At 41.2% G+C, this 20,735-nt stretch overlaps 1 long non-coding RNA gene across 1 annotated transcript in view; it reads right to left on the bottom strand.

Moving 5' to 3' along the window:
- Positions 1 to 522: 522 nt before the first annotated feature.
- The window catches only part of LOC127470137 (uncharacterized), a 64,915-nt gene continuing 44,702 nt past the window's right edge, over positions 523 to 20,735 (bottom strand). The window contains exon 3 of the long non-coding RNA XR_007904178.1: positions 523 to 986. This is a non-coding gene — a long non-coding RNA (uncharacterized LOC127470137). The remainder of the gene's footprint in view (positions 987 to 20,735) is intronic.

The following is a 20,735-nucleotide window of genomic DNA, read 5'->3' as shown; positions in this document are numbered from 1 at the left end:
AACCTGGGAGGTTAGCTATGCAAAGGTACTTGTTCAATAGCAGTGTGAAGGGAATGTGGAATTAAGCTCTTGCCATAAAAACGGTCACCATGGTCATATCCCACTTACAGTGCACTCAAAATCAACTCCTGGGGAGCAAAGAAATGTTTGCCAATAATTACTGCTTTCAACCACTGGTCTTCCTAGCACAGAGAGAGGCCTTAAGAGTTGAAAACTGCAGATCTGACATGACACTCAATCTCAAAAGAGAATAAAATCTTGAGCTTTTTTTTGCTTTATTTTTTTCGCTTTATTTTTTTTTCTGAGCCTGAAATGTAGTTGCTATCTCTATAAAGGACAAGAGTGGCAAGCCATATCTCTAGTAAACTTTCCCACTTTGTGTAAACCCTCATGTTGTCTTATCTTACCAGGGGATCTGTTACACAACCACCACTCACAAAAGAGATCACGAGGTCATGAAAATCTTGTGATCTGTCTGTGGTGAAATTTCAACCTTCATACAATGAAATTCTCTCCAGTGCGATCACAGTGACCTGATTTCTTACAGAGGTTTCAGCAAAGCTCCATTCTGAAAGGACAGAAAAACATGCCCTATAGTGCCACCATCACAGACATAGGCTGATCTGGTGAGCCCTCCTCAACTGCTCAGCCATCCACAAAAAACAGTGTCTTACAGTTTGTGCCACTTAAGAGAAAAAGCTGGTGCTGAGTTCAGTGAGTTCTGTACAACAAGAAAGAGCTGTTTACCAGGGGCAGGTCAGGGTGCACCACAGACACAGCTCTTCTTATGGAAGTTCAAGTTATTTTACTCACCAACTCATCCTGGAAGTCCTCTCCTCTGCCATGGCCAGTTCAGGTTCACTTTTTCTTCTTCATATTATGATACTGTTTCTTACCTGTCCAGACAAATGTATGCACCCAAAGAGCTGGCTGCAGCTCTTCTGCCATGGGCATTCAAACTGCTGAGTCTTGAGATTGCCTTTGTCCTGGAAAAAAAACAAAAGCAAACAATTATCCGGCAGCTAGTAGAAATGGAAGGCTAAAGTTAAATCTGTCTTTCATAAGAAGACTTAATCCAATTTATTGCTGGATTTAATGTGAAACTGAAGATGTGTTATGACTTAGAAGGAATATCAGCAGCATCTCAGACAGAACAGTCCTTGAATATAAAGGTAAATCTCCAGAGGGTGAGGTGGACAAGCAGAGTTGGGTTTATTATTCAAACTTTTTGAGTTTGCAACACTGGCCTAGAAATCTCATGAAAACATAATTTATTGGAAGATTTCTAATACTTCCTGCTTCTGCTGGTGCTGGAAGTACCACAAGAACTACATTTCTGTGGTATTTTGGTATTTCCACTTGTGGTCCCAGCTGGAACTAAGAAGGGAAGAGGCACACACACTTGGAAATGGTGTATTTTTGGTCATCTGCATTTTTTGGGAATCACAAGAAAGGTTTTTTTCTAGTTCCACTTTGAGGAAACATATTTGGGGAGATATTCTCATTCTGGTAGATGCTGAATAAAGTCATGACTTTTCAATTACATAAAATTTGCACTTTAAGTTGGAATTTTACAAAAATGCCTCTCTGGTTTACTGGTTTATATTAACTCTACATAGTTTTGCAACGTAAGAATTTCACAACGTCAGTCATGCATAATAATAATATAACAATCTAAAATAATAATGTAATAAATCCACTCACTAGTCATCATGGGCAAAACTCTGGCAACCCTTTGTGAAAATGTGCTGCAAACACATGTACAAAAAGCCTCTTAGCTCAGTCCTGGCTGGCCTGAAGCCAAGAAGTTATCTAAAATCAAATCAACAGACAAGTGTCACCAGAAATGTCTAACAGCTAAGCAGCTCTGCTGTGAGCATAAGTTATTCCATTTTAGATGTGGAAAGGTTTAATTGGGTTCTATGCAATTAACAAACCTTAATTATGACTAAACTGTTAGTCATGCTTACTTTTGGCTAAGCCTTGCTTTTTTCCTTCTCTCAGCCTTCCCTCTTGAAACACCTGCAAGTAGATTCACAGGGGTAGCTAAGCAGGGGGGATTCTGGCCAGAACTCTGATAAAATGTCTCATTGGTACAGATTTTAATCATTTCTATGAAAACAGCTGCTCTCCTTGGAGAATGTGCCTGTAGGCAAAGCCATTTTCACCTCCAACAATGGACTGAGGAGCTGCACTGGCAAAAATCACCTGCTGGAAACGTTGAATCAGTCCGTCTCCAAGCCAGCGCAGTGCTGCTCCCCATCTTGCTAACCTGGTCACACCCCACCCTGCATCTGTGCTAGGCAGACCTCGGTCACCTCTGGTGGAGAAATACCCTGGTCTGCTCCCCATTCAGATGTAATAAGAGCTGGGGCAGCAGCCATTAGCAGCGTAGATGCTTTTGAATCACCTGGTGGAATACACCTCCATGCTGTGCTAAATACCCTGCTTCCACTGGGAGTGTAATTTATGCTCTCCCTCCAGCTCTCCTACTACATGGTGCATATCTTGAACCATCATTAAGCTCCTCAAACTTTAATTGTATCAGCCTTCTAAATACAAGTCTGTCTCATATTACTGCTCAACGGAAGTCTTTGGGATCAACAAAGAGTATGAACTTTACCCATCTACTTCAAGCTTTATATGAAGACAATTGCAAAGAACTAGAAACGACACAATTATGACTATGAAGAAAAAATTCTGAAACTGAAAACCAAGGTTTACTGGAGAAAAGTTCTTACATATGCTGATTGTGCTCATGGTGGGACAAAGAAACAGTAGTTCCACCTGACTTAAACTCAGATTATTTATTCTCCATAGTCAGCTGTCCTGGAGGCTATGCACACATGTGTTCCTCCACTGCTGTTCTGAAAAGTGGTACTCTTGGAAAGGAGGGAAATTTTACTCTGACTACTCCACTCAGTGGAGCATGGCTCAGAGACATCAAGTAAATGGGAAAAATGTTAGTTCCGAGATGGAGGCAGAATAGCATGTTCAAAGGCAATCCTCTTCAGCAGAGGTTTGGAGGCAGGCTAACAGCAATATTATTTTCAGGCCCACACTTAAGATTACTGCACATATATGTGCTGATGGGCCCTTGGATGCCTCTGCTCAGCTCTCCTTTGCTCAGCAAGGCTGGACAGCCAGTGTCCCATTGAAGTCTGCAGCCTCTCACCCTGGCTGAGAGAGCTTATCTGAAGGAAGCAGTACCGGGTCTGATGGTATAAAAACATAACAAATGGAGTGCCATACTGCCATATAAAATGTAGGAGAGAAAACAGAAATCCATGGTTGGGCTTCTCTGAGCTTGTCTGCAAAGATCTATTCTGCAGAACTATCTCTGGCACATTTTGTGAAGTTGCCTTCAGGTCTGTACATCTGTTCTAGCTGCTTTTATTCCCTTTGACCTCTTCCATCACTGCTTGACTAAATGCTCCTTATGGCAGTTAACATCTCCCTCTTTATGTGCAGTAGGTATACGGGACACTGGTGAAAACAGGTCCTCACTACTGAAAGCAACAGGTTCTGTCATGGTTCAAAATTTCATTTATTTTAAACTTTCCAGTCCAAGGCAAACATCATGAAAGTCTGAAGTATCTTTTTCCCCAAGGACATAACAGAGAAGGACAGATAACCTGGACCTTAAAAGCCAAAACCTTACTAAGTTCTATACGAAAGTCAATTTAACCTTTAATGTCAAAACATCTGAAGAATTTGTTCCTGATAGATCAGTTATTTCCAATCAAAAAGCAAGTTTGTGGCAAAAGTTCACAGTTACCATGGCCTCTCGGAAATATTTAAAACTTCTATGAACATAACCAGAGAGTAATTAAGCTTTGGAAAAGAAATCTCTGCGGCAACAGTGGTTATGTGTTATGTCCTCATTCGCTGGGGTGAAAACTAAAATCTAACAAGAGAACTTGCAGATTTAACATAAAATAACAGCTAGGGAATATAAATAAAATGTAATACAGCAAACGGGGAATAATTATTTTGTGGATTTATGACACCTGTTTCCCTGTTCCATATTCAAGACTGGTAACAGAAAAGAAAAAGTTACTCACAGAGGTGAAAAGTTCTCATAATTTTTTGTTATTATTATTTTTCAATTAATTTCTAACTATGTGCTTACCAGCAACATGGTATTGTGAGGAAAAAAAGGTTGAGCTATAAATAATATTTCCTCTCCTGGGAGTTTTTCTAAGCTGCAAATTTTTTGCTGTTGTCAGAAGTGGAAAAGCCCAGAAAATATGCAAGTTTTGAATTAGTTTTAGTTTAGGACCTTTCTTTTATTACAATCTTTCAAAACACCAATAGTGGTCTGGAAAAAAAGTAGCACTGGAAGGCTAGCACCCATCTGGAATTAAATCTGGTCAAGGATGTCAAGGAGGCCAAGAAAGACTTCTTCAAATACATCCATAACAAAAGGAAAACAAAGGATAATGTGGGTCCATTATAAATGGAGGAGGGAACCTGGTAACAGAGGACACAGAAAAGGAAGAGCTACTGAAAGCCTTCTTTGCATCGGTCTGCACTGGCAAGACCTGCCCTCAGGAATCTCTGACCCAGGAGACCAGAGTAAAGGAGTGTTGGAAGAAAGACTTTCCCTTGGTCAAGGAGGTTTGGGTTAGAGAACACCTAGGAAAAACTGACATCTACAAGTCCATGGGCCCTAAGGGGATGCATCCCTGAGTGCTCAGGGAGCTGGTGGACACCACAGTGAGGCAGCTCACTCTTTGAAAGGTCATGGAGATCAGGAGAGGGGTCTGAAGACTGGAAAAAAGCAAATGTCACCCCAATCTTCAAAAAAGGGCAAGAAGGAGGGCACAGAGAAGTACCAGCCCATCAGCCTCACCTCAATCCCTGGGAAGATAATGGAGCACCTCATTCTGGAGGTCATCTCTATCCACATGGATGACAAGAAGGTGATCAGGAGTAATCAACACAGATTCACTAAAGGGAAATTGTGCTTGACCAACCTAATTGCCTTCTATGATGTGGGTATTGTCTACCTCTTTAGCAAGACCTTTGACACTTTCTCACAACATCCTCACAGGCAAACTCAGAAGTGTGGAATGGGTGAGTGGACATTGAGTTGGATTGAGAACTGGATGAATGGTAGATCCCAGAGGGTTGTGATCAGTGGCACAGGGTTTGGCTGGAGGCCTGTCTCTAGTGGTGTCTCCTGAGGTTCAGTACTGGGCCCAGTGTTGTTAACTTATTCATCAATGACTTGGATGAAGGGCAGACACCCCCTCACAAGTTCACTGACGACACAAAGCTGGGAGGAGTGCCCAACACCCCAGAGTGCTGTGGAGCCCTTCAGAAGGACCTTGACAGGTTGGAGAGATGGGCAGAGTGGAACCATCTGAAATTCAATAAAGGCAAGTGCAGAGTCTTGCAGTTGGGGAGGAATAAACTCAGGCACGAATACAGGCTGGGAGAGGACCTACTAGAAAGCAGGTCTGTGGAGAAGGAGCTGGAGGCCCTGGTGCACAACAAAAAGGCCAAAGTTATCCTGGGATATATTAGGAAGAGCATTGGCAGCAGATGGAGGGAGGTGATCCTGCCCCTCTACTCAACCCTGGTAAGGCCACATCTGGAGCAGTGTCCATTTCTGGGCTCCCCAGTACAAGAGAGACATGAAGGTCCTGGAATGAGTCCAGCAAGAAAAATGATTAAGGGACTAGAGCATCTCTCTTATGAGGAAAGGTTGGGAGAGTTGGGCCTGTTCAGCCTTGAGAAGAGGGGACCTCATTAATGTCTGTAAGTATCTGAAGGGAAGGTGTAAAGAGGATGGAGCCAGGCTTTTCTCAGTGGTGCCAAGCAGTAGGACAAGAGGCAATGGGCAGAAACTGATGTACAGGAAGTTCCACCTGAACATGAGGAAGAACTTCTTTACTATGCAGGGAACCATGCACTGGAAGAGATTGCCCAGAGAGGCTGTGGAGTCTCCCTCACTGGAAACATTCAGGAACCACGTGGATGCAATCCTGTGCCACATAGGATGGGAGGTTTGACCAGATGATCCACTGTGGTCCCTTCCAACCTGACCCATTCTGTCATTCTGTGAGTGATTCCTTCTCTCTGGTACATTCAGGTAGGTACATAAGCTTCTATACCAATTACCATATACGCGTTAAAGGGATTAACAGCTTCTGCTTTATTGTCTTTTCCATCCAATCTCCCTCTGACCATTGTTTAAATACCGTGTCTCATGTCACAGCAAGTCAAATACTGTTATAATCACTCCACCTTCACCGCCAGTGGTGACTTGGGTATCAGCAGGTTGCACACTTAGCACTATTTCAGTTAGTGATGGGTGAGCTCCCAGGGGGCAGCGATAAACCCCTGAGACCTTTCCCTGCCTCCCAAGGAATGTGGCAGGGTCACGGCTTGAGTGGCCTCAGATACTACAGTGACAGGCACCCTGGAAAGGCTTATCAATAAATAAAGACGACTTTTGGTGCTTAGTTAAAGTTGAGGGACAAAATCATCCTGCCACTAACACTAAACAGGGAAGAGGGATAACTGTTTTATTTGTGAATGCAGGAAAAATGCCATATTGATAAATAGGTCTACGGAATTCACACCAGTGACTTTTTTTGATGTTTTTGAAAGCCTGTGCTGTTTTTTCAATGCATGATGCAGTTCTTGCAAAAGCAAACAGGTTTTCGGGATAGATATCAGTGGATGGATAGACAGCAGAACACAAGGGCTCTAGACTGTATTTGCTGCCCAAATGCTTGCCCTTAACTCCCAGTAGTCAAGTAACTTTGTGAATTACTTTAACCTTTGCTTCTCACAAAATGCACTTTACTTTGATCCTTGAACCATGATCAATAGAAGGTGCAGAATGGCAGGGAAGAATTTTTCGGCTCAGGGGGAAACAATGTAGTTCAAAATGCTCAAATAGCCTTAAAAGCTCCCAGTAGAATGTGTCCGGAAATTGCAGACCAGTTATTTACTTCTTCTTGATGGTTTAAAATAATATCACAGATTCAGTTCCTCATCTTCATTCTGTGGGAGAAGAACAAGACCTGTATATGACAGGGACATTTCCCTATAGCAGCAGAATTTTCTTTGCTCGCACTGACTGAATTCAATCCCTTGTTCTACAGCTACAATAATAAAGTGGATGCAGGTGCCATACAACTACATTATCTATCACGTTATGCCAGAAGTTCCTACACACGAATAAAGAACATTCGACAAACAGCTACATCAGCTGAGCAGCTTCCAAGATGAGTTGGTCTACCACAAGAAAAATGTACTTTCTGCAACAGAAATAGCTGCTTGTCACAGTCACTCAGGGAGATTGTTTCCAAGAATAAGAGCCACAGGCATGTGTACAAATTGACTGGTAATAAACAGTCTGACTTTGGTTACAGTCACTGGGCCAAATTCTGTTTGACACTATATCTGAACCATCTTCAGAGTGGTTTGCTGTGATGCTGAAAAGTATGGGCTAGATCCATAGGTGGTTTAAGCAGATGCAGTTTGTTTTGTTGTAATGTCAAAAGCGTGCTGCAGGTAGGGTGTTAGATAACTAGTTCATTTATTTTTCTATATTAAAATACATGGTTGGCCATATTCCTTGCTTGACCATGTTGAAGAGCCCTCAGGTTTGCAGCCAGTGGAGGTCATTCAAAGATGTTACAGCTCCTTACCTGTTTGATACTCTAAGGTTGAGTCCAGTGTTCATCATCTCACCCCTGCCTAGCAGCCAGAGGAGCTCAGAGAGGCTGTTACAGCCCAGGAAGAGAAGATAGCACTGGGTGGTGTCCTCTGAGTACATACTCTCTCACTTGCAAGCTACCAGTTCTTGTAGTGCCACGCTGAGAGTCAACACCTTGCAGCAGGTACTTGGACATCTGCTGCCTGCATCATTGCTCCCTACCTAATCTGCCAGGCAGGTATGGAGGAAAGAAAGAGCTTCAATATTTACTGCAAATCAAGCAATGAAGAGGTGAAAGGAAATATTTTGGCTCCAATTGGATCCTTGTGATAGATAGCAGAGTATACTGAAGGATCAAGAATGTAAATTGCATTCATGACCTGAATGAGTACACTTAGTCTCTTTTTATGTAACCCAGTGGTGGACACTCTTCCCAAATACCTGCCTTATGGCCATCTTCCCAGTAAATATGAACTCAAACACATCTGTGACATTTGTATGCGCATGAGTCAGCTCCATCTGTGAGGCTCATGCCATGCCAGTTCTCAAAGCTATGACGTGGTGTAAGAAAGACCCAGCAGCAAAGGGGAATAGGAGATTGGTTCACTACTTCAGTGCTGTGTAAGGGGCAGGATGTTTGACACAGAACTATGCTTTGCTCTGTCTCTCTCCTCATTAAAATACTGATGGCAGCACAGATGTTGCAGTTAAAGCCCGGATTAAAGGAATGAAGAAATTGTCCTCACAGCCTGCTATTCACTGTTCAGCTTATACATGTGATAAACACAATGCCAAGGTTTACTAGGTAGTAATTGCCAGCTTTATCACCCCACATCTTTCAAGCGTTAAGAAATTTTAGCATCTCCTGAGCTAAAATACCTGCTGAAGTTTAAGCTGACATTATTCCCTTTTGTTTGCTCAGACTGTAAGTTTGCACAGGGACAGCAGACCTCAGCCAAGTGACATTATCTCTGCTCCTTACCAGGATGGTGTCCAAATCTTATGCCACATTGAACAGGGTACAATCAGAGAATTATGAACATGACAAAAAATTACTATCCCTATTTTTTTAGAAAGCCCAACACAACACCTAAAAAGGGTTAAAGAATATGTTAGGACATGTTTTCACAGCCTAGAGGTGGAGCAAAGCCTGTATCTTTTCTGTACTGCAATCAGACCTACACTTTCATTTACATCATATGTAATAATCATATACCTTCATCTCACAAGATTAGTGTAAAACTAATAATCGGCCTTTGAATAAGTTGACAGCACCAGAATGTTATATCAGCATTTTGGTCTTTCAGTTCACAATGGAAGGCAGTTCTCTCCAATCTGACCTGATGTAAACAATAGTCCAACTCCAAAGCAAAGTTGACCTAGATGACTGCCAGAGGTCCCTTCCAGAAAACACTTCTGTGATTCTGTGACTCAGGTGCTGCATTGAATCTTCAGAAATGAACAACAGATAACCCTGGTTTGGCTTCAGGTTGTGTGTCTCCTGATTAATTTCTTTATGTATCTGTTTAGTGTTGCTTATAAATGGACAAAACATTTTCTTAAAGTCAGTGCAAACACACGGCCATTTCTGACAATTATAAAAATCCTTCAGAGCCATCTGAAGGCTATCTTTGATATCACAGATATTAAATTACTCATATAAAATATGTTATTATGGATATTAAAACATTATTGATTCAGAAGATTTAGCAGAGTAGTACAGTATATCCTATTCTTCCCAAATCAAATGTTTTGATTGAATAAAGATGCCCATACCTCTATTTGCCTTAATTTTAAAAGGTCTTAGACCTGTGAATTTCTTATTACCTCTTTTTTGCTATTGTTGTTGTTATATACTCTATATTAAACATGGTTTTAAAGTGTTGTCTTTCCAGACCATGAATTATGTGACAACAGCCCTCCACCACAGGACAGTAGTCCTGGCTGCAGTCAGCTCATTCTAGTGTGCTAATAATATGGCAATTTATACCAATGGTAATAATGGGCAGCTCACTCAAAGAATTATTCCTATAAGAACTGTGCATGGGACCTTGTCTGTAAGCAACAGATTCAGAAGGGTACCATATAGATCTGTAAGTAACATGTTCAGGATCCCAGCCTTCTACTGAGAAGGAGATGCATATTCTAATTTTTTTCTATCCAGTTAACCATCACAGGATCTCATTGCTGCTTGCTTCAGGAAATCAAGTTTCCATGTCAGAGTAAAATGTCATTAAAGATGAAGCATGAGTTCCTGACATAACATTTTCCACTCCCCCTCCTCTTCTGTAGTTCTTTCAAACATGTTCTCTTGGTCATGAAAGGTGTCTTTGTCAATGAGATAGGAACTTCTAAGCTCCTCTGACATTTCTGCTTTCCAGTTCTCCAAAAGCATAGCCTCACTGTGGATATCTGTGGACCATGTCTGTTTCTGGTTTTTATGCAGAGTCTAAGATGATGCTTCACTAAAACACTGTACATCTTGTGACTGCTGTGCCATCAGATAGTGAGTACACAGGCAAACCATAAGCATTAAGTATTACACCCATCATGTAGTGTTAGTTGTTCGTGAAGCTGAAAGTGGACCTCTTCTAACAATTCCTGATTCTTATACTTCCAGTTATTTTCAGATGAGACTGTTCTACTAAGTGGTTACATTAGACAGTTTTAAACTATATGCGTTTTTGTGCTGTTATGTTTTAAAACTTCACATACTACTTGGTTTAAAAAGTAACACCTACTCTGTTGTGTCCTGTTTAGCTCTTTTTCTTATTGTCTTTGCTATCTTTATCTCTTATGTAAAAATAAACACAGATTCTTCCTTCTGTGCCCTGATGACTGCAGAAAAAAAAAAAGGCACTACAACCCAGCTGAGACCAAAAACTCCTCTGCTAGCCATCTTTCCTTGTAGAAGTTGACATGCCAGAAAGTTTGAAGGTAGAGCCAAATAGAAAAGGTCTGTTTTGGCTGGCATGACTAGAAAGCATGCCAAGTCATTGAGGTGACTGTATACATATAGAAAAATAAATACATAAAATGATATATAGGGTCACTTTGACCAAAAGTCATGCCAAAATATTGTCACTGTCTTGGCTCTGCCATTTTAATGGGTTTTGTAGCCTAGCCAAAACCAGGCACTCCATTAGCAGCTTCGTTCACTTGCTCTTCTCTGTGCAGGCAGAGCAATAGAGCCACTCAAACTCCAGCTGCTCAGCATAGCAGGAGGTTTGCTCTTTCTGTTTTGAACCTCTCTGCTTGCACTTTTTGGTCTTCTCACTTTTAAGGTAGCAATGAACCTCCTGATCCCTGGAATACTCAGAGAGGGGTGCAGTTATGAATGTCTCTGAGGTCAGCTGTGTCCTAGCACCTTCTTTTCAGCTTCTCCACAAGACAGTCTCTTCCTGTGAAAAATCTTTACTCCAGTTACTTATTCCTACTGGTTTAAAAGTTCCATGCAGACATCTGAATTTGCTTTTCCTGCTTCCCTCACACCACCACCTTTCTTCCTCTGCTTTTCAAGGACAGTACATGCCAGGCACAGTGACATTTCCCTTCTCAGTGGGGCCTCCAGGCACCAGAATGGTATAAGATAAACATGGTAGTGACACAATACATGATGCAATGTAGCAGCAGAAATACCTCACTTTGTTATCACAGGATTAGTCTGATGAATATTCTGCCAGATGATTTCTGCAAATGCAGTCAAGGAGCAACCACCAACCAGGGAAAAACACCTGCTGAGTGCTTTACCCGGAATGCTCAACTTTGCTGAACAGAGATAGTTTAAAATATAAGCCCCCATTTGTGGTCCAAGGAGGACTTTTACAAATTTTGCTGTATTGTGCTCTGACAAGCTATAAAAACAGAAAAATATCTCAGGTTCTGGTCATACACAGATTTCCCAAGCCCATGTTACAACAGTGAACTCCCACTCTATAAAACACAGGGATGGGGATGTCTTTTCACAGAAAGCTTCACAGATATTAGTTTAGCAGAAAGTAGAAACACAGTAATTCCCAACAGACATTCTAATTCTCTCGGATGGTGCTCTCGAATGGTCTTCAAGAGCTGTGTTTCTGTGTTAAATACCTGTGGATGGGTATACCTGTGTCTGTATTCAGCCACAAGGTCTTATGGGAAAGTCCTCATAAGAAGGAAAAGGAGGTTTTTGTCGAAGATTAAGAAACAAAAGCTAGAATGAATCCAAACATCCTCCTCTTTCATCTGCCACCTCTGAGAGCTAGAAGAGCTTTCTTACAACTCTGATTATGCCAGCATAGCATCATATTTGCCCCTTGTACCTCTCTCTTTCACTTTCTCTCCCATCCTTATATTTATTTTGCTGCATTAAATGCAGGATAAGGACTTTAATCTTTAGGTTGCTATGCATGCTGGGATCTGTTCCCCTACCCTGCTTCTGTGGGGTGTTAATGTGGCTGATGTGTTTCAGCCCATTTAGAAAGGGGGACTTTTTGCATCAGTGTGTCCATAATGGGTGTCTACACTCTGCTAAAGCTATATCCTAGGTGACAATGCCCTTTTTTTGAATGTTGAAGAGCTTGGTACTTACTGGTGCTTGGAGTACAGTTATTGTGGTTTTTAATGACAACCTCAGCCAAAGACATATACTTTCCCGCTCATTTCTGTTTGAGTTATTGCCCCAGTCCAGCCTTATTATTCTTCTTGCTATATCATCTTTCTTGCTTATACCAGACATCACACGGAGAAGCATTGTCAGACTTATGGACTTCAGGAGCAGAAGAGTTTGCCCTCTGACTTCTTTCCAAGCATAAAGTTTTCAGGAATTGATTCCTTTTTCATGTTGAGTGAAACAGAAGCTTGGCTTTTAGAAGAATACCCAGTCTTAACAGAAACATTATCAAGAATGTCAAGGGTGGAGGTTCCATCAACACCTGTAAGAAACTGCTTTCAGTGGAAAATTATCTTCACTACTAAAGTTCCAAAACGTCTAATTTTGCTTTTGAATATTTGACTGTTCTTTTTACTACTTGAGTTGTCATACCGCTGTATAATCCACTTCGATAGCTTAAAATAATTATGGTTATCAAAAAGCCAGCGAATTCCCTAGTTCCCTGCAGGCTTCAGCCACACCACAGGTTTAAGCGAAGTAAAACTGGAGCTGCTCTCGAGTTTGACCTAGGGCTGGAAAGAAAGGGAGCAAAAACCTCCTGGTGAATGCTTGAGCCCGGGCCGCGGTGCTGCCACACACGTGTCGAGCTGCTCTGACACCCGCGGCCCGTCCGGCCGCCGCTCCCGCAGCTGCTGATCTGGCGCACACGGCGGGGGACACCTAGCGGGGCCGGGGGCTGCTGCGGTGGGTGCCCTCGGAGCCCCAGCACAAGAGCCCTGATGTAACCTGCCTATGCATCCTCTGAACCACAGCTGCTGCTTTAATGCTCTGTTTAGCTAATGCGGAAGAATGTCTCTCAAAACCGCAGTGACTTCCACAGGTGGCTGCCTGCACTCCGTTTAAGCCAAGACTCCCACCTTAAACATAGGGTTGCCCACTAGTGAATCAGACAAAGCCTGTGTCCTTCTCAGCATCCCTAACAAACAGGGAAGGCTTTGGAGAGCACACGTCAGGAAAGTGTGATGGAATCCTTCGGCAGGACTGCAATGAGCAGGAGCGGAAAGCACACTCAAGGAATCTCCCATCTCTCCCCACTCATCCCCACTGAGATGTGGCCTCCAACTCCATGCAAGGTAATGCTTTCTCCCTAATATTCCCTACTATAGCGAGTATTTTCTGTTGCCTGTGAGATGTTGTGTCTTGCAGCATAAGGCACGACTTAATTTTCTGCAGCAAGGCTGCTTCTTTTTTTTTGTGGTATGTCTTTCAGCAATAATAGCTCATCCTTTAATGGAATAGTAATTACTTGTTTTACTATTACAGTACAACAGCAGTTGCTCCCTTGTAATTGCAAAAGTTGTTTCATTTCTTTCTCCCTGGTTCCCAATTCCCATAGTCTCTGAGCACCTTCTTTTTTTATTCTTGCAAATTAATATCTTTCTCCCTAATCTGTATCCAGAAAAAAACCCATATGACTCAGAGCTGACATCGAAGTTGTGGGGTAACGGTATAGTTCCTACATTTCCAAATGCATGATAGACCCAGCAAACAGACATGATAAGCAAAATTCTAAAACTCTTAAATAGTTTCTAGTAAAAATACAGGAAAACTAAGAGAAATTAAACCTACTGTAGTTTGAAGAGCAAGGCCAACAACTAAATTGCTGCTCAGTGTAAAATTTTTAGACCACAGTTTCTAAACAAATATTTTAATATATTGACTGCATAGTCCTTAAAGTATTGCAGTGTATTACTGCAAACAGATTCTCTTTCATGTTAGAGAAAAAAAAAAGTCAAGAAATACTCTTTCTTAAGAGGTCAGTCAGAAAAAGTTATCTAGTGTGGGATCCAACTTCTCAGATTGCCTAAAAACTCAACATCCAACCTACAACAAATAGAGTGATGGTCACCTTCCAAGGGCAACTTTTCCTAAAACAAATGCCCATGATAGCTGAATGAACCAGCCTGGAGACAACCATTTTTCTCCACCGAGGCCAAGCAACTAAATTAGACATCTGACTTCAAGATGTCAATAATTAGGTGGTATGAGTGTATCCCAATGCCTAAGAAGCCATCACACTGAGTGGCTATTGTTAGCATGGATTTCACTGAAGGCTTCATGCTTACCCCCAGTGAAGGACATGGAGAACTCAAACTTTCTCCTAAGAGTTGGAAAATCAATAGAGGGAGCTCCCTACACACTCTCCATCTCAGGCAAGAGACTGTTACTGCTCACTTACCCTAGCTAGGAGGCCTCCTCAAACCAGCTATTGCATATGCACAGAGGACTGGTGGAATGAAAGGCTTAAGAAAAGCCCAACCATCCCTCCATTTTTCCTGCGAGCCAGGGAAAGAATATGGAAAGAACATGCAGTAAACTCTGGAACTGAGCTCAGTGATCTCCATTAAATTTTAGGTCACCAAAGTTCTTCTAGGCTTTACAGCAGAGTAGAGTGTGCTGACTAGCCCTCAGCTCCCTTCAGGATCTTGCAGAATCAGGAAACTCAGTGAAGTCCACCTGTGTGGACTGTGTTTAGGACATTTGGACAATCAGCACACTTTTGGCAGGCTATGGCAATTTTTCACATTGCTAGTAGTACTTGCTATTACTTGTCTGATACACCTTCAAATACTGTGATGAAAAGGTGTAAAGCTTGTGAAGGTCTATGGGGGTCTTAAGAAGTATCTTCATTCATAGCTTGTGAACAGAAGGAAATTATTTCCATGAAGATCTGCTAAGTCTTCCTTTGGTGCCAGAACAGGGAATTATGCAAAAGAAAGACCTGGAATCCTTCTTGACAGGGTGAAGTTTTTTCACTGATATGCAGGGAAGGGATTTCTCACATTGAAGATGGCACCTGCAAAGGCTGTTTGGAATAGATTACCATTTCCCTGGATTCCTAACAGTAAATTCCTAACTGGGTTAAAAAAAATAAAAATAAAAATGAAGTGATTCTGAGTGTTCCGAAGGCAGCAGGATGGGATATGAACATCTTGGGCTTTCCAGGGCCCTCAAAAGAAAGGAGTTTGGAGAGTGATGACTGAGATTTGTTAGGTCAGAAGGTACTGTTGGAGACACCAGGCATGCTTTAGAATTATAAATTCTCAGCACTCATCTATAGAACAACACAGGAGAATTAGGACAAGTAGAAGACTTCATGGTCTCATCATTCAACCAAAGTCTGGTGGAGGGGCTTCCTCTCTTTTTAACACTAAACCAACCCTCTGTCATTCCTAACAAAAATGTCTTTGTGAGGAAATTATCATGAAGACAAAAATCAGTAAAATTTTAGACGCTTTATCACAGAATAACTCTGGAGTTTTGAAAGAAAAACTAGACCCCTGCACTTCAAAATGTAATTTGCCCCTCTGTGCCAGGATGTCCCAGACTGCATGATGTGGGAGACTCAACAGAGTCAGCATGAAGTCGTTTTGTTCCCATCTTGTGAGAGTGGGGACAGACCAGTTTCACACAGCCTCTGCTGAAGATACAGATATGAGAACCCTGAGAAAAATTAATTTGTCCTGTTAACCTCTCTGTCCTATAGAGTTTAATTTTTCAAATAATTATACAGCAGGAGCATTTTCTGGAATACTGTTTGGTCTCTGTTAGGGCTTCCTTCACCACCTTTATATGGAAGTTACATGGAGAGATATTACAGCTTCCTTTCTGTGGGAGAACAACGAAGCTTGAGAAGCTTAAAAGCATGTCCTACATTTTTTAACTCATGACCTCTATTGCTTGTTTGTTTTTTATTCCAAATTGAAAGTACTTGACAGCTATTCTGATCTCGGGCTACTGATAATGTGCCTGCAGCTGAAATGTCACCCAATTTAAAGGTGGTTGGGTGTAGATATCAAAAGCAAAACAATCACTTCTCTCTTTGACTTGATCTCTGGGGCATCCAGCCCAGATTAAGCATTATCTGAAGTATTCGGTGAGTGCTTCCACAGATGTGCAGTTCCTTTTGAAGAACTCTCTCAAGCATCTTTTAAGCCTTGGGTATAAAATAAACTTCAAATCTGTTACAGCTTGAACAAAAAGCAAAGCTGCCAGCCATTCTTTCCTCTAAAGACCTCTGTTTACTGTAGAGAGTTTTAGCCATGTTTTAATTTCAGAATTTTTAAAATATGTATTTTCTGAGAAATAAACATAGATGACTTAATTGTAAATTAAACCTAAATCCTCTGGCTGCTAGCCCAGGTGTCTACCAAGAAGGCCAACTGTCTCGCAAGTTCAGCTGTATCTCCCTGGCTGCCCTATAGCCAGGACAAGCTCTGTTTGTGTTCCTCTACAAAATACATATATTTGCTGATACAGGGATCAGCAAACCAGAGCTTACTGTGTTAGACTTTCTGCTCTCAAGGAATGTCATGTGGCTACTGGCCAGCATGATTACATCCACACTTCTGTCAGTATAGAAAAACCCATGAACCAGTGCTGAGCAACAGAACTGAGGTTGGCAGTCAGATATTGTGTGTTAGGTTATGTCCTGGAAAGGCAAAAGAATAATCCAAAATGAAATCAGCCAGTAAACCTGCAAGAGTGGCTGGTGTGGGTGAGATGGGTGATGGCAGTATATAAACACCACACTGGATTTGCAGGCAGGTCTGCATCCTAAGGCATTCTTCCTTGCCAGAGAAAAAACAAACCAGCACATTCTTAGTTTTAAAGGATTGATTTTGATCAAAAATAAATATGGGAGATGAACAGTATAAATTTCAGCAGCATGGAAAATAGCCAGGTGAGCCAACAAAAATCGTGCTACTCCTTTAAAATAGAAGATCATTACATGTCAGTCAGTGCATGCAAATGGGAAGGATTTGAGTGTATTCCCACTTGATCCTAATCTGGCAGGAGCTTTTAACCATCACTGATGAGACTAAGTTGGGCATAATAAGCATGTAAATGACAACCCAGAGTACAGTAAGTCAGCAATTCTATTGTGTGTAATAAGGATTAATGGATAATTACTGTAACACTAACATACATCCATAAGATCTGTGAATTACTAGCTAACAAGGGAAAAAATGCAGCCCTCACAAATCCACATGGCACAGTGCAAATGACCTGGCTGCTCCAGTGAAGAAAGCTCAGTGCAAACCATTACGGAAGAGAGAGGCATATGGCTAAATTTCAGCAGACGTCTTTACCTCCACAACAGGTATCAAAAGTTACTGAGCCAAGGGGATGTGTTGTGAATAAGTGTAGATGCAGTGGCTAACGCATGATGTGTGGCATCACAGCATTGTTGATGCTTCTCTTACATCAGGAGGGCAGTCATAGGCTACAGAAAAGAAGCTGGACCACTATCTACAGTGTTTATTCTGTCCCAGTCATTTTATTTGCAATGTCTGGAGCCACATAGAGAACCACATTCCTGAGCTGCCTGTAGAACCAAGTTCCTGTGCTTGTCTACTTATGAATAAATTTGAAATTTTTATTTAGATTTTATACCTGACAAAATTTATACTCCATATGCTGATACACTATCCAATGCAAAGACCAGCTTCAGGTATTAAAACATGTAAATAATTGAAAGAGACACAAATTCAGTGCCATCAAAGTGTATTGTAACACTCCCATAAGAAACCAGCACATCAGTAACACTTTCCTAAAAAAAAGACCTTGTGCAGAGAATAACTATTTGACTCAGTATGACAGAAGGATGACAGAAATTATGTTGCCATGTGATCAGAAACTCTTGTTAGTGCAACAGCTTAAGAAAATGAGCCTTGAGCAGTGGTACTAAAATAACTAGATTCAGTTTAGAAATGGATTTCACAAATAATCATAGGATCAAATCTTTTCATGCATTTTCATACTGTTTTCATACTGCATGACCTTAAGGACGCCAGAGGAAGACATGGTGACAGACATACCCAGTAACTCTGTGACCATTGAACAAGTATTTATTCCGATGGACAAAGATGTTTTATAGTTTTTCTGTACAGAGCGTGTCTCACAATGTAACACTGCTGGCAGGCAGCAGAGACCTCTAAAGCATTCATATCAGCCACCACATAAAACTTTCTGAAAAATATGTCCATGACTTTCAGTAACTAGCCTGCTGTCCATTGCCATCTGGATGATGTTACTGTACTCTAAAAGACTTCTGAAGTATGTAAAAAAGACTTATCTACTGCATCAACACAACAGGACTGAAACAAACTTGGATGAATACCACTTTCTGTGCAGAGAATTGGCTTTTATTGGGCAAGTTATTTGTTCCATTTGAATGAAATTTGACATGGTCTTTACAAAACCTTTTTGTTCTTTAGAAATAAATGATGGTGTGCAAATCTTATCCCTATCACTGTTGTAAAATTATAAAAAATATTACTCTGAGGAATCCCAAAGTTTTGCTAGATTGGTGCTGCAAATGTGTTAGAAATTATGAAGATCATGGATAGCCCAGGACTTGGGCTGTTGGATCCTGGATTATCTACAACTTATTGATGTCTTCGATGATGGACCAGAACAGGATATGTTCAACTTCATTAGGACAGCATGGAGAAAGGCACTGTATTTGGTCAAGAATTTTCAAAGGAGAAAAGAGTGAGCAGTCTCTTGTGGACTCCTGCTGCACACAGACCACAGCCCTCTGACTACACTGTGAACAATGAAAAGGTCCATTGAGCACAGATCTGAATTGTCCAATGGCCAATAATATTGTATATTTTTATATATGAGACAGACCCAGAAGGGATGTGGAAGCCGGCTGCTTGTCTGGCCTGCTCCTATTCTTTGCCACCTACGCTGATGGATGACGACAGTGCACTCATGGCACAAGCATACAGGCTGACTGCAGCTGCAGGAAAGCAATGTAAAGAGCTTTGCTTAGCGTGTCTGACTCAATAAAAACAATGTGGTTTTCTGACACCAAGATGGCTTAACATTTCCAAGCGTTGAGCCAGATCCACTGCCACACTTCTGTAGATTCCAGAGTAAACCATCTCTACAGGGCAAACATATTATACAAACTATTTATCAACTTCTTATCCAGGTGAGTCTATTGGAAAGCATGCCCACATGGATCATGATGATTTCTATGGGTTATAGGTACAAAAAAGTGTTTATCCAATCTGTGCTGATGTCCAGGACTGGATTCTCAAGTACAAGCTCCTTTGAAAGCTTGTGTTACTTGCCAGTCCCATGACAAGGCAGTAGCTGTTTATCTGTCTTTTCAGTCTGTTCCCCTACCTGAGCAGTGGGGAAAACAACACTATTAACTCCACAATCCTGTAAGATCAAGTATTGTTTAATTGTCACTGCACTACCTCTGTCATTTCATGCAATAAATAGAAATTTGTATATTTCATGTATTTGTATTGGTGTATATATACATATACATATGTATGTCTACATAAATATATGATTATTTATATTTTCACCAGGAAAGAAAACAGAAAGAATTCATATCAGCCAACAGGTTAAATTCCCTCTTATTAGCATCTGACATCTTTTGAGGAAGAAAAGTGTCGTGTACAAAGATCATCCAAGATCATTACCTGCAGTCCAATGGACAAAGCAAACATTACAAAGAGACTTTCAAAAGGTGTTTGCAGACTGTTCCCTAGGAAGAGAGGGTTTGAAGAGCCCTTGTTACAGGTATTCTACAATCATACCAAGCTGCATACTGTGTAACAACTTCATTAATTTCTATATGGTAGGGCAGGTACAACGTAAGCTACACACTGCCTATGCAGATGCTTAAAACCCACACCTGGAAGTGTTTAAAGCCAGGTTGGATGGGATTTTGAGCAACCTGGTCTCATGGAAGGTATCCTTGCTTGTGGCAGGGGGGTGGAACTACATGATCTTTATAGTACCTTCTAACCCAATTCTATTATTCCAAGATCTCATTCAGGTAATTGTCAAATGGGAGGAGTAAAAATTAAAACATACCCACTAATGTGTTAAGAAGTTAAAATTTTTAAACAGTTTACTTGCAGTAATCAAATTAGAAGTAGAAAAAAATCTTCCTGGTTCTTTTCACTTGGTTCCCCATGATTCTCATTTTGTATCCTGCCAGAGACAAACTCTTGGTCCTCCTGCCTAGTGTAGTACCTTCTTATTTTACTTCAGCCTCTTCAGTACTAAATGTATGCATGAATTCAAACCAGCTCAGCATCCTACAAAATCCCAACGATCATTTGCATAGATTGGAAGTTAAAAATCATTTGGAAAGAGATGAGATTTCAATTATTTTTCACAGAATCAGTTTGTCTTTTTGTTCTAAAGTTTTTAGCAACCTCATAAGTGATGATCAAACTGCTGAACACTGCAATAAGAGGAATTCCTTGCAATAGGAATCAGCTTTTCTTCCATGAAAAGGAGGGAGCACTGTTGCCTGACTTGTGGTGCCAAAAAGCACCAAGAGCCCAAAGAGAAGTGCTGGAACCCTTTGCTGTGTTGATTGTCCTCTCCTCATGTGTTCTTGGCAAGCTTTAGGCTGATGTGGGC

This window comes from Manacus candei, unplaced genomic scaffold, assembly GCF_025592945.1.
Source record: "Manacus candei isolate 608988 ecotype Guabito, Panama unplaced genomic scaffold, ASM2559294v1 h1tg000019l, whole genome shotgun sequence".
Taxonomy (NCBI): Eukaryota; Metazoa; Chordata; class Aves; order Passeriformes; family Pipridae; genus Manacus; species Manacus candei.
The sequence above is the reverse complement of the archived record's forward strand: the minus strand, read 5'-3'. Positions and strand labels throughout refer to the sequence as shown.